The sequence below is a fragment of the Bubalus bubalis genome, chromosome 20 (genome assembly GCF_019923935.1).
Source record: "Bubalus bubalis isolate 160015118507 breed Murrah chromosome 20, NDDB_SH_1, whole genome shotgun sequence".
NCBI classification, from domain to species: Eukaryota; Metazoa; Chordata; class Mammalia; order Artiodactyla; family Bovidae; genus Bubalus; species Bubalus bubalis.
In genome coordinates, this window is record NC_059176.1 from 59,830,773 (window position 1) to 59,844,695 (window position 13,923).

A 13,923-nucleotide genomic window follows, 5' to 3' on the forward strand; every position below is an offset into this window, starting at 1 on the left:
GATTTCGTTTCCACACTTGCCTTCCGTAGGTATCTCAGAGCTCTAAGTCAAAGACGACGGGCAGGAAATGCCTTTCACCCTGTCACGCTCAACCTGCGGTTGTGGGGCCCATTAGAACCAGTTTGGAAACAATGTCAGAAATAATAAGAGTCATAAATAGTCACGGTGAACAGAAATTCTATCCTGCGTGAACTTCCTCTGCGGTTTGCCCCCGGCTCTCTGGGACCCCGGCTCCACGCGCAAACATCAGGCTGGGCCCTCTTTTCAGCATTTTGATTCCCTGGAGCCCTGCCCTGAGAGTTGCCCCCTTACCTAGGGGCTTTGGGTACCTGGCCTAGGCCCTCGCCCCCACTGGGGAGACTCTGTTGAAGCTGTACCCGGTCGCCGACTTGTCGCCAGCTGCACTTCCTTTAGTCCGTATTTCCGGCTCCCTCAGCCTCCCTGACATTTTCTGATCTAAATGCAGGAAATTTCGGTCCGATTTAGGAATCTACAAAAATTCAGAGGGTCAGGTCATTAGAATGTTAACGTGGCGACCAAGAATTATAAACATGATCTAAAAGTCTCTTCCAATTCATTTCTTCAAGTATTTATTTGAGTTAAGCGATGAAAAGTGACAGTTGTGAAATAGACAGCTTTTAAAAGTAATGAAGTCAGATGAGGCTTTAACCTGTCGATTGCGATAAATCAACTTTGAAAAAGACGAATGAATAATATTACTTGGGCGCCTAACCGCCAGCGTTTGCTGGGCAGGCTGCAGATTCTGAAATCGGCCTGTGATTGCCCTGCGAGCCATGGCCTGGTGAGGCCCTGAGACTGAAGCTTGGCCCTTGGGTGACCCAGCAGTCCTGGCACCCGCGCTGCCTAAAGGCAACACTTTGACGGGGATGGGTCTCTCTTTCCGTTTAGACTTGGGCAGATTTCGGCCACCGCAGTTTGTCTGGGCAGGTGACTTCAGCCCTCAGCACGGTTAGAAATTCAGAGGGGCCACCCCCCAGGGGACTAAATGCTATGCGTGAGAGAGATGGGTGCTCAGCCCAGCTCCCCACCCAGCTGAGGGTGTCAACTTCCAGCCCCGGTTCAGAAGGACCAGGGCCTGCCTGACCCCCGATATTACTAACCCTTTGGAACTGGTAGCAGAAGTTGGAAGGTGAAGAAGAGCAGAAAACTAAATTTCCCAGGGGCCCTGGGTGGGTGGCGCCGGGAGCGCTTCCGGTTCTCACTGACATCAAATGGCCTTATCTACGAGGGAACCTGGAAAAGACAGAGACCCCCGGGACAGGCATCCAGGGGTCTTGCGATGGGGAGAAAGGTCTTAATTCTGCACCTCCCCCAGTTAGAGGGTCGGAGAGGCGGTTCTAAGCAAGGTGAACTGGTAGGGTGTTTTAAAAGAAAGTTGACACATTTTCTTGGACATCTCAAGTTCCCCACAGTTCCAACTTGGGCCCAGGCTTGGGAGGACTGGTTCCCTTCCCAATGATTTCAACCCCCAGTCCCTATCCCCGCCCCCCCAAAGTCTGAAGGAGCATGCCAGGGGCTTCCAGCCCTCTGGGTCTGCCAGGATCTCTTTCCTCCAACAATTCTCCCGGGCGAGGAGGGCCCAGAGGTTTCCCCCGTTTCCTTTGCCCCTGTCCCCCAGGGAGAGGCGCCACTCTGCGGGAGTGCCAGCAACAGGTCCCAGCACTTTGTCCCCCGAACTCGCCTCCCCTTGCTCTCTCCATCCTCAACTTCTGGGGTCCACTGGGAAGCCTGGGAGCGCCTCTCCTTCTCTCTTGGGGTCATGGGGGCAACGCAAGGCCAGTGAGGAGACAGCGCCAGAGTTTGCGGGCAAGTGCCGGGAGGGGCGGCTCTTAGACCTGTCCTGTGGTTCCCGGCTCCCCAGCCTTCACCCAGCTCCAAATTCCAACTTTAGTCCGGAGGCTCCGACTCTAGTCTGGAGGCTCCGACTCACGACTTTGAGGATGAGACCCAGGGGAAGGGAGAGGAAAGGGACCATGCCCTTCCCGGGGACAGTCACTAGCGACGTGGGGGCCACGCTGGGCTGGTGGCTCCACGCTGCCCACTCGAGCCTGAGACGCCCCCGCTCTCCGCCGCCAGGGGCCTGCTGTCGACCCCGTGCAGCGTCCTTTCCCGCTTCCCGTCGCTTTTCCTTCTCTGCAGACCACATCGTGGGGAAGGAGGTGCCCCAACCCGGGCGCACAAATCTCGGGCTCTCCTCGCGCTTGGCCCGCCCTCCGGGTCAGCCGAGCTGGAACCCGGCGGCGGGGACCCCGCCGGCCACCGCGCGGCCACCGCCCCTTGCCCGCCCCGCTGGCGCCAGGGTTCCCGGCCTCCCAGGCTGGGGCTTCGGGGGGCGCGGGGGCGCCCGGCCTCGCCGGGGTGGGAGGGTGGGTAGCGGGGAGAGCAACTCCCAGTTTCCGGCCGGGCGGAGGGGGCCGCTGAGACTCCTCCTCCTCTCCGCCCCGAGGCACCCGGCAGCGGCTCGCCGCGCGTCTCCGCCCGCCTGAGCGTTTCCATAAATCAGGCCGCTGGCAGGCTGCTAATTAGCTCGGGCCGAAAAGAATAGGCAGAGGGAGAGTCCAGGAGCGCTAAGGGGGGTGCGGGTGCCAGCCCGGTAGGTGGGAGATCAGAATTTCCCCGGGACCAACCGGAGGCTCCGCGGAGCACGCCAGCAGCCCCCGCTGAGGATCCCTCATATTGCTCCTCCCGCCCCCCGCCAACCCCCATCCCCCCCTCCCCGAGCCCAGGCCTCCAAGCTGGGCCCCCAGATCACAAGCACCCCGCACCGAGCGCATCCCCGCATTCGACCCGGCCCGCCCACCCACGCCGCCGCCCGCTCTCCCACTCGCTGAGCCAGCCCCACGTTAATTAACTCTCCCCTCACCCCCTGCAATCTCACAAGACTTTTCACAACTCATCCCAAGTGTTTCCTCCTTAAGCCCGCAGCCTCTGGCGGGGAACAGCCGCCGGGCAAAGAGGGAGCTGGGTCTGGAAGGAGGGTCAGTCCCCCTCCAGGCTTTTGGGATGGCGGGGTGCTCCCAGGGGTAGAGGATGCAGTGTGACCCTGGACTAGTTCCCCTCCCCCAGTGACAAGGCTAGGCAGGCCCTTCGAGATGAGAAATAATAACTAAAGTTGGAATATTGATGGCCGTGTAAATTCAGAGCAGAGCACGCGGCGAGAGAGAGCAACTGCTGTTTATTTTCCCTCTTTCCTCCCCCACCCGTCTCCCAGGCCTCCTGGCTCCGCTCGCCCCCGCCTCCCCCAGTCCTCCCCGCCCTCGGCCTGGAAGAGACTCTGCGATGACATCAGCCTCCCCGCCCCCGGCCCCGGGACCCTGGAGTGGAGATTGACAGGTGTCGCTCGCAAGGACAATGCCTTCCAGGTGTCACCGTCGCCGTCTCAGCCCTCCCCACCCGCCCTCTCTGCCCCCTTCACTTCCAACTCGCCTGCCCCCCCCACCCCGTTTCTCCTCCGAGGGAAGCGCTCTCCTCACCCCTCCCCTAGCTCCTCGCGTCTGGGCCTCGGGGCCTCGGTCTGTACTGGCGGGGGGTGGCGGAACTCCGCCTGCTGCCTGCGGCGGGGCGGCCGGGAGATTGCCCCGAGCCCCGGAACGGGTCCAGGCTGCTAGAGGCAACTCGGGCAAAGGCGGATCCGGCTCTGCTTTCCATCCTCATCTTCGCCCCCACCCCGAGACACTCCACAAGCACACGCACACACACACACACACACACAATATAACAGACGCGAAGATAATCCTGCCATCTGGCAAATCCCAAATTTGGCGCCCGAGCTCTGAAAGCCACGGCGAAGTGGCATCCGGGAGTAGGTGGCTGGCTGAACCTGCCCTGCGCTCTGGAGCCGAAGCGAGGGCACTGAGCTCCGCGCCCGCGCCTCGGCTGGATCCCCCATCTCTGCCCTGACCCCTCGATTTCGTGAGGTTTTGCTCTTACAGTGGACAGAGGCTCTGGGAGTCGGGAATGGGGACACAGGAATTGCGGGGGGGGGGGCGTCCCAGTTCCCACCAATACTGCCTCAATGAGCTAAAACCCAAATTCGGCTTCATTATGTAACACCAAATGTAATTTATAGCTGGGCGGCCTGTCGGCAGCGATTTAGATCATTTGGTGATAAGGATCACACTTACTAGATTTCTTCAAAGCCAATGGGGGTTTTCTGTTTTTTTTTTTTTTTTTTTTTTTTTTTTTTAAAGGAGGGCATTTGTGCTAAATTGCCCAGTGCTGGTGTGATAACTGTCAAAAGTTTGACATCAAAGGAGCTAATATTATTCAGTTACTAGAGACACTGTCTGTCTAAATAAGAATATCTTAATTACTGCATGACAAAGGTAGGAAGGGGTCGTATCTGAAAAGGGGAAGACATTCAGACACTCCTTTTGATGCGCTATCTATATTAGACCGATGCGTGGCTCTTAATCAGGCTTCCCCCGATTTCCTTTCCTCTCCCCTGTCGGTCCTCTGAACTTTATAACTATATGTAAACACGTTGTCAGTGGGGACATAATCTTCTCGGGTTCTTATTAGAAGAAATTTCCATCCTTTCCCGTTCTAGATTAGCAGTGGAGTCCGCTCCATCAATGAAGGGACTAAGGTTTCGTGGACAATAATGTGGCAATTGTTGATGGTTTGTGACCCATAAAATGTGGAGGTGACTGTTCTGGCTTTGGTATGTAATTATGCAAAACACTTTCCATAAAGACTTGCCATTCGATCTAATGGCAGTCCCTGCGGTCTATTTCAAATAGGGAGGGTCTATGTACAGAGAGAGAAAAGTAACATTTGTTTTAACACAGGTTTTATGGGGGGGATGGATAAATACAAACACATCGTAACTGTCGCCCAAAGTATTTTTTCGAGTCGAATTAAAATAATTACGAGGGGGTTTAATAAGTTAATCATAGCAACACGGCCTATCCAAACAGAGGGAGGGGCGTTCAGGCTTCAGCCCACCACCTCCGCGACCTAGGACTGGGCTTGTGGGTGGCGATTCAACCTCCCGCTTACGCAGGGTAGGGTGAGTCTCAGTCCACCTGAGTGCAGGGCTGGGCTCTAAAGCTCACTCTGGGGCTGAGCTTGGGGGAAGGGTGGGCAACGTCCCCACCCCAAAATCTTATCCGCGCAATTATTCGACAGAGGGAAGTTTAACAAAGCAATCGTCTCCCAGGAAGCCCTCCCCCACACTCCCTCTGCCTCTAGTGCCCTCGGACCCCCAGGATCTGGGGCCCACAGAGAGCCTGGTAGGAGGGGGTGCGGGGCCGGAAGGAGTGCCCGCTTGACTGGGGTGAGCTGTCTAAACTTGGCGCCCTGGCTCAAGACACAGCTCCGGGCCCGACTCCCAGCGGTGAAAGCAGCACCTTTCCATGCCACCTGAGGTTTTGTTTTGAAAAAGGAGAAGAAGAAGAACCTAAAAAGGCTTGAAGGAGGAGAGGTGGAATGAGACACGAGGTGGTCAGCGGGCCCAGCCCAGCCCTGGCCGCCGGCTACAAAGCAAGCGTTTCTCTGTGACACCGCCGCCCCCCACCCGTCCTGGAGAGGCGCCCCCCAGACTCGGATCGGCTCTGCGTCCAGCTTCGCGGCCTCGCTGCCCGCCACACAGTGACGTGGCAGTGTGAGTTCCTCAGACGCAGGCGACAGGGGATTTTTTTTTTTTCCAAGGGGGAAATGATGATTAAAAGATAGAATCATCTAAATATCAAAGTGACACATGGGGAGATCTGGAAAAAATATTTAAGCTAATGAAAAGCAAATAAAGAAGCAGACACTTAGGCCAGGAAATTAAATATTATGTTTAAGATGGTGCTTTTCTGCGGGCTTGAAGATTTCCGATTCATGTACACATAATAAACACTCAGGTTTGTCATCTGGAGGTGCAAATCTGAAAGATATTCCAACAAATGAAGTGCCAGCAGAGAGAGGAATAAAGAGATCAGTGCCTGTCAGGGGTCAGGCAGCCTGAGATTGCTTCTAGAGATCTTTTGAAAATTTCACACGATTGAAGGCTTAGGGGCTTCACTGTGCTTGCATTTCAAACTCAGATCAGTGGGATCACAATCAAAAATAGAGGTCTGGAAAAATTTGATGCAAAGATGGCCACGGGCTGCAGGGTTTCTCTCACTAGCGCACTCTTTCTCTCCGCCCCCCCCTCCCTTTTTTCTTCCCAGGACAGACACCCTGACATAGCTGTGATCCTTTGGATGACAGAGTTGTCAGAAAAGAAAGAGAAAATTGCATCTTGTCTCGTAACTTCTTTTCCGTCAAAAGGAATTTTGGATCCTATTTCCAATAAAAGAGAGGGAAAATGACCATTTTCTGGCAAGCATAGGACCCTAGCTCAAGAGTTTTGGATTTCATAATTAGCGATTTACTCCTAGACATGTAGGTCTGGGTCTCCTCTTCATTTATCCAGATTATTAAGATGATTTCTCATTCAGCTTGTGTCCCTACATTAGAGTAAAATTTCTTCCCACTGTCAACCTTATGCAAGTTGGGGTGGATAAACATAAGTACACACTTACACATATACATGTATATTCACACAGAACTTTGTTAAACCTGGAGATTGGCCTGGCTGCTTCATATTTTGTGGGATTTCGGGCTCACTCAGATTTAATTCAACCCCTCAAGATGTCAGAATTTTCTGGTTCAGGAAAATCAATTGTCTCTCTGATTGATCCATGGCTGGTGAAGGGAGAAAATAAAGGAACAGGGACGGTAGGTCCTATGAGAACAGTTCTAAGGAACTCTGAAATGGGACCAGGCTGAGTAGAAGAAGCTGGTTTGACAGTCCCAACTGTAGAAGACTGTGAACAAGCAGAAGTAATGCCAGTCATGCTAAAATGGGAGTCATGTAAAATGAATTTCTATTAGTTTGGCCAACTTAAGGAAGATCAAAAAAGAATGGCTAATTCATCATCAATTTGCCAGTTTTCCTATTTACCTAGCTAGCATAGACAAACAACAAGGTACTTTTGGGAAATAATTTAAATTATGGTTGGGTTTCATTAAGTCTGAGACCAAGATGAGCAGAAGTTAGATGCCTAAGAACTTCTCTTAAGTGCATGCGTTAAGAGCAGTGACCTCACAGAGGAGGAAGAGGCCAGAGTAAAGAATGTCTCCTGTTCTCTGAATTACCAAGTCAAACGGTTTAAGAACATGTGTTCTTTAACAGGTGGGCAGAAAGGGAAAAGTGTTAAGAGTTGCTCTAACTGGTTTTACAAGTTCAAATCCTTGACTGCTCTAGCTTCTGTCCACCAAGCAGCGGCTGCCAGCCCCTTCTAGTTGGGGAGCAGGGGCTGAACCGGGGTGGCAGCTGGGGAAGGAACCAGGCCTCAGCTGTGGCCACTGTCTCTCCTGTACCAGGCCGAGGCGGGGGGCACTTGGCTGCGGACCCCCTGGATTTGGGATTCCGAAGAAAGGCGGGGGAAAAGTAGAGTGCCCCTCAAATCTCACATCCAGACCATTGGCAGACACTCAGGTTACCAGGGCAGAATCTCCCGCCCCGGAGATTTGCGAGCCAGTGGCCCTATATCTACAGAGCAGCGGCTCTTCTAGATCGGCATGTCCTATATATATATATATGTCCGAATCTTTTTCCAGACCTACAGGAAAGGAAGAGACAGCAGCCCTGAGTATAACTTTTAAACACTTGACCAGAGATGCAAACGAAGGGGAGCCTTTTCATTGCAAGAGGGCCACCCCCTGGGCTCTCAATCTGCCCTTTCTGTCTCCTACGAGGGACCGAGGCTCCCAGCCGGGCTTTAAAAGCGGGGGTTTTGTGCCTTGAATACGTCGGGGCCCTGTCCTGGCTTTCAGGAGGAGCGCTGGAAAAAGGGCCGGCGGGCTAACGGACAGAAAGCCGGGGAGGCTAGAGAGGACCCTCGGCCGAAAGGAAACGGCGCCGCCTCCGAGCCGGAGCCGCGCCGGGGCCCGGCGGGGCGAGGGTTAGGCGGGGATCAAGCCCACGGCGGGCGCGCCGAGTAACCGCCATCCCCGCTGCACCAGGGCCGGAGAGGGCTGGGGGCGCCTTGACTGGGACGTCGGGGGGTCTTCCCTGCAGCCTGCAGAGCTGGCAGGAGGCTCCATCAAGAAACACCACGAGGACGCGGTTTTGAGGACTTCCCGCTTTGCCCACCACAGAGCGCCTGGAAGGAAGGTGAAATTCCCGAGTGCCGGCCCCGCCAAGGACCCGCGCGGAGTGCCCCTTCAGCAGCCTATTAGACAGGGACTTAAGGGATGGAGAAGAGGGGGGGTCGCTCCAAACCACAGGCTGCGGGTGACCTCCAGGTCCCCACGTTCTAAGGTCTCCAGCCCTGGGAGCTATGGACAGGGGAAACCCGTCCTGGTCTCGCCTTGGGGACAAAAAAAGGGCGGCAGAGCGGAGAACTGCAAAGTGCAGGTCAGAGGCTTCAGGGAGAGGGAAAGGAACCCGCGCCTCTAGGTTTTAAAGTAAACAAAGCCGAAAACCACCCCAGAGCCCCTGAGCCAGATCTCGAGACGTTCAGGGTAGCGCGTGCGCCGAGCACCTTGCTCCGGGATCATCCCCAGGCAAACCCTGGGCTGGGCCCCCCGCGCGCCTCGGCCTGTCCCGCCTCGAGTGAGGAGACCCTGAGAGTGCACCCCTGTTCGCAGCTGCTGGACCCTTCCGGACAGGGTGGCTGTGGGGGGCGCTGACCAGGGCAGGGAGGGCTCGGGGCTCAGAGAGGGAGCCCAGCGGCTCTGGAGGCTGGCGCGCACGGCGGGGCCCCATTGCGACCCCTCTGCCAGGCCGCACGCTCTTGCACTCTCTAGGAGTGAAACTCGCAAACCTTCCCGAGAGCTGGGTAGGGAAAGGGGGAGCAACCAGAGGCATCTTCTGGCTATGTTACCACAAGCTTGGAAACGGCGTTTCCACTGTTGGAAACCTCCCGTGGTGGCTGGGAGAGGCCGGCCCCGCGGGGCGGGGAGAAAGCACTCGAATTCCCATGTTGCCGTCTTGGCCTTTTCTAAAAATGATTAAAAATATATATATATATATGAAACTAAAAACTCCAGGCGAGGCAACGCCTTTCTGCCTCTTTTGACATGACATCCACTAAATAAAATCCGCTTTTAAGCTGTCTGTACTCTAACTTCAAAGGAGCAAATGTTAATTTTACCTTTATTTAAATGGTTGCCAGGCTGCCTTGTGAGGGGTTCTCCCCCTCCTCCGGCCCTCCCTCTAGATTTTAACATATGGAGTACTGTAATGATTTAGCGCCACTGGGGAAAGCAGGCAGCTCTTTCCGCTCGCCTCCTGCCTCCCCCAACACTTTGCCTCATTTTTGTTGATATTGTTAATTTCATGGACCGCTCCTTAAAGTTTAGCCGGAAATACACGGTGCCAGGGCACAAATGGCGAGTGTGTGGGTTGTCTCCAGTGGCCTTAAGTGGCGACACACCAGCAACAGACCCCAAGTCTCCTTGGGTGCCTGCACACCATGCCATGTGGGATTTCGTGGGCAGGGCTCCTCGATCTAAAACCAGACATGAATATTTTTACTCCCCACACGCACAGGTGACCACACTCCCGGCGGTTCGCCACATGCGCCTGGAACTCTGTTCTTGAAGGCAAGGCTGCGGACCTGTAGGGAAACGCAGGGAATTTCAGGTGGTCTTTTTGATCCCACCTCCAGTTTTCAGGATCTCCTGCCAATTTCTCAGTGTGTTTCTGTCCAGATAGACTAAGCTCTTCGGAGTTAATTAACCTGTGGTCCAGCTATGATGAGTACACAGCGAAGAAAAGGCGAAAAGAGAGGATATTAGAAAGAGGAGAGGGAGATAAATAGCGTACGTTTAGCCCCATTCCTTTACACGCGTCGGCCACAGTTCGTTACCGACTTCCCAGCTGCGAGGACGCTGCGCGCCATTTACGGTAATTGAATTGCTGTTATAACACCTTTCAGGGGGACGGCAATGCGTTTCAAAAAAAAGTTGTGCGCGGCCTGCCTGCTGCTGCCTTTCCTGCTCTTGCTACCACCGGCTGCCCGCAGGGCAGAGCTGCCTCTCGGGGACTGGGGACATGGGAGGTGCCCCGCAGGTGGAACAGGAGGGACCCGGGCCCTGGTGAATCCAGCCCAGGCGGGGCACCTCCCCAGTCCAGCGAATACTCTGGGGTTGCTGGGGACCCCGCGAGAGCCAGAACCCGAAGCCTAGTCTGAATAAAAGATGAGGACAGGACCTGGAACTGTAGAAACTGGGAAAAGCAACATGCAATCCAGAGTAATCCGAGCGCCACCAAGGCCTCTGCCTTCACTCTTCCACTGGATTCGGATTCTCTCGCGCTGCCTGCCGCCAAGGGTGGTTCAGACAGCACTCCCTTGGCCTGTGCCCTTCCCCCAGCCTGAGTTTGGGGACCCGTGCTGAGATGCCCCGTGTGTTCCCCCCACCCCTACTCCAACGACCTCCCCAGCCTCTGATTTTGGCCACGTGGGGCTGCGGCAAAGCCTGGGAGGCCCCAGGATTAATCACCTCTCTCTAGTCTCTTGGTAACAGCCCTGGCCTCCTTCTTCCAAGGTGTATCCCTCCAACCCTTCTCCTGTCTCTCCTACCCTGGAGCAGTGGCCTCGCTGAGACCTCAGGGCCAGCCAACTCTTTTCCCTGGTACCCTTCCCTTCAGGCTGACTCCTCTCTCCAGCAGGACACAACTTTCCAGGTGGAGAGAGCAAACTTGATTAATTGGTTTTTCCCCCTCTCCTCCTCCCCACCCCTTTCTGGTCCAGGACAGCCTTTGGCTTGGTGGCCTGGGCAGTAGCAGGTTGACAGAAGTGTGCGAAAATGTGTGTGTGTAGAAGGAGTGCAAGGGGATCTCCCCACCCTTACCCACCGTGTAAGACCTCTATGGCTAGCTTAAAGAAACTAGGAAAAGAGAAAGGTGAGAACTAGAGGCTGGGCTGTGTTTCAGCAGGCCCGGGGAGGTGAGCCCAGTGTGGCTGGGAGGGACTAGCGCACTGGGCTGCTAACCCAGGAGTCTGCGCCTCATCTACCCAGGTCAGCCAGAGAAACTGAGATGCTAGTGGCCACGCTAGGCTTCCCCAACCACCCAGTGCCGTGCGCGGTAGGAATCAGGCTGAACGAACTGTCCAGGAGGAATTGGGACTGAAACCAGTGGGCAGAACAGTGTAGAAGGAGAAACTGCTCCTGGGGGTGGGGGGAGAAACAGTGTTGTGGGGTCTGGCCCTGAGCCACTGAGTGGGGAAAGTCTTATGGCCTTAGTTTGGGATTCACCGAACAGGGGTGTTTGTGTGTGTGTGTGTTTGAGGTGGTGGTGGTAAGAAGGAGCCGTGGTGGGGGAAGGGTGGTTGGCATCTATCTCACTCATCACTGTGGCTCCAGTTAAACTTCTCTTTTCCTGGGAAATCTTCAGCGCCCCCCTTAAGTCCCCCCCCACTCCTTGGTAGACTCAACGTTTCCTCTGGAACCAAAAATCTAGTGCTCCTGGAGGCATCCAGCCCTGGGAGCAGGAATGTGCTCTGTGGTCCTGCAAGGTGGGGGTGCATTCGCCTGACCCTGCCCCAGCCACACACAACCCTTAGCCGCCTACGTCTACTTTTCGGCAGAACCAAGTTCTTTGGCTCTCCTGCGTGGTTAGGAGATGGGGTTGGGGGGAATGCCATGCCTCCTGGTCCTCCCAGGCCTCCTGAAGCTGAGATCAGTGTGGGGTGGAGTTGGGGAGGGGATAAAAATCTACACGAACTCGGTAAAGTGACTTGATGGGGAGGCCTAGGGAGTGTTGGGAGTAAAGGGACTCAAGCTTCAGTTGAAGGCAGGAGAAAAAAGCAGGCTCCTCCTGTATCTGTAACCGGTACCCGGTGGTCTCTGCCGAAAACTACTGGCTCTTAGGTTTGCGCTTCGGCATCTTGGAGACGGAAGAGGTGCGCCCCTGCCTCCTTCCGGTTCGAGGCTAAGAGGGTGCGCGTCAAGGGCGCTCGTTCTGCTCACCCAGGGTCGATAGCAAGGTCGGGGGAGGGGGGTGGCTGGTTCGAGACTCCCCTTCACCTGGGAGCGCAGTCAAGGCTGGGTTTGTGAGTGTTCGAGTTCCCGCTGCATTGTTCCGCTCTATCTACTCTCGCCGCCCAGTTGAAATATCTACTTTGCAGGTTTGACCCTCCCATCTCTAGACTGCTCAGGAGTGATTTTCCTCGGATATTGACCTTTGCGCAATAAAGATTTCCAACAGCTAGAAAGATTCTTTAGGAAAAGGCATGGACCAAAAAAAAAAAAAAAAGAAAAAAAAAAAAGAAGAAGAAGAAGAAATAAGACTGAAGCAAGCCCTGAGCCCTGCGCGCGGCTAAGCACCGCACCTTAACACTCCCACAAGCCGCCCCACCCCACCTCCCCACGGACTTAGGAACTGCCATTGTCTCCTCTTTGCTGCTAAAGAAACTGAGCTTCAGGGAAGTTAAGAACCTTAGGTTGAGCCCACTAGCAACAGACCAGGCCTGGATGGAACCGGGCCAACTTGTTGGAAGTCAGCTTCCATTCCACACTGGATTTAGGAGAGAAAGCTGCTCACTTGGAGGGTAAAATGGAGCTTCTCCCGGGGAAAAAGTGGTGCTTCCCCGGTCATCTGTCCTTGCCAAGGGGGTCAGGAAAGGGTTTTCTAGCAGGCTCTAGCCCGTGGACCCTTCAGCTGACAGGTAGCAAGCTAGTGGGCCAGCGATTCCCCTTCAAGGCACAGCCTGCTGCTTCCAGGGACGGGAGACAATATGCCCCTGTGCTTTCTGATTTCAAAGGTGAATCGGGGTGCTTGCTGTGTTACGTGTGCCCACAAAAGAAGCTTGGGACCTTATCCCTTTTAAAGAGCTTATTAAAAGAGCACTTGGATTTGTCAGGGAAAGATGGGAGGGGGAAAAGGAAAAAAAGTACCTAAGATACTTGGGCATATTCATCTTGGGAGCTGGAGCACAGATTGGTGGAGGCCAACAGTACGATTTGCAACATCGGAATAAATAGTTTCATTTCAAACATTTCGGTAGGCTCCCTGTTCTGATGGGGAAAGACAGTGATGTGAACACAGTCATGAGAACTTCCCTCTTGCTAAGAAGTCCCATTTCCTCATGGGATCCCAGGAACATGTCCTCAAGGTAGAGCAGAGAGTTGTCTAAGACTCAATGAACATGAGTTTGGGCAAACTCTGGGAGACGGTGAAGAACAAGAAGCCTGGCGCGCTGCAGTCCACGGGGTCACAGAGTCCGCACCATTTAGTGACTAAACAACTGCAAGTTACTAAGGAAAGCATCTCACCCATTTTTCCTTTTAGTCTATCTCCACGCTCTGTTCGTGGATTTCATGAGGAATAAGACTTTAGAATTGATTATTTTTTTCATCTAGAAAAGCATACTATGCCTTAAGCATAACCACAACAAAAACTATGAACTTTCCTACCAAATTGGTGTGGGTAGTATTTGACTTCACCTTTTCTTCTTTTCTTTTTCAGATTTTTCTGTTTGTTTGTTTCTCAGTTTTCTCATGAGGGTGAAGTGAATTTAAGAAAATACTCTCCTTAATGTCTCTCTCTCTCTTTCCATATACACATACAAGTTACATCCCCATGAGTCTAAGCATCCAATATTTTTAATGTCGATGTAGGAAAAAAATCAGTGTACTGAGGTAGTCATTTTTTTAAAAATTCAAAACAGAAAAATGACAGATAATATTCACATCTTCAGCTTGTAGGAAGGAACCTCCCGCGAGTGTATTACTTATTTGGAAGGAGATGGTCAGCTTGGGTCAGCCAGTCCTAGGGGAATATTGTTAAGTCAAGATCAGCTGTGGCTACCTGGTGACACTGTAGGCTTTCTGGATTTACAGTTTCCTGCATTTAGAGCTTCCTGGCTTGAGAAGTGGGTCATCAGTGTTGGGAGGAGGTGGAAGCATGGGTGGGCTATG

The 13,923-nt window shown here is 54.0% G+C and overlaps 1 long non-coding RNA gene across 12 annotated transcripts in view; it reads left to right on the forward strand.

The window, feature by feature from the left end:
- The window catches only part of LOC102406087, a 37,134-nt gene that overhangs the window by 3,619 nt on the left and 19,592 nt on the right, over positions 1-13,923 (forward strand). Inside the window, exon 2 of one of the 12 annotated variants that reach the window (XR_006546756.2) lies at positions 3,233-9,907. The exons of the other annotated variants lie outside the window; for them this stretch is intronic. This is a non-coding gene — a long non-coding RNA (uncharacterized LOC102406087). The remainder of the gene's footprint in view (positions 1-3,232; positions 9,908-13,923) is intronic. 12 annotated transcript variants of the gene reach the window in all.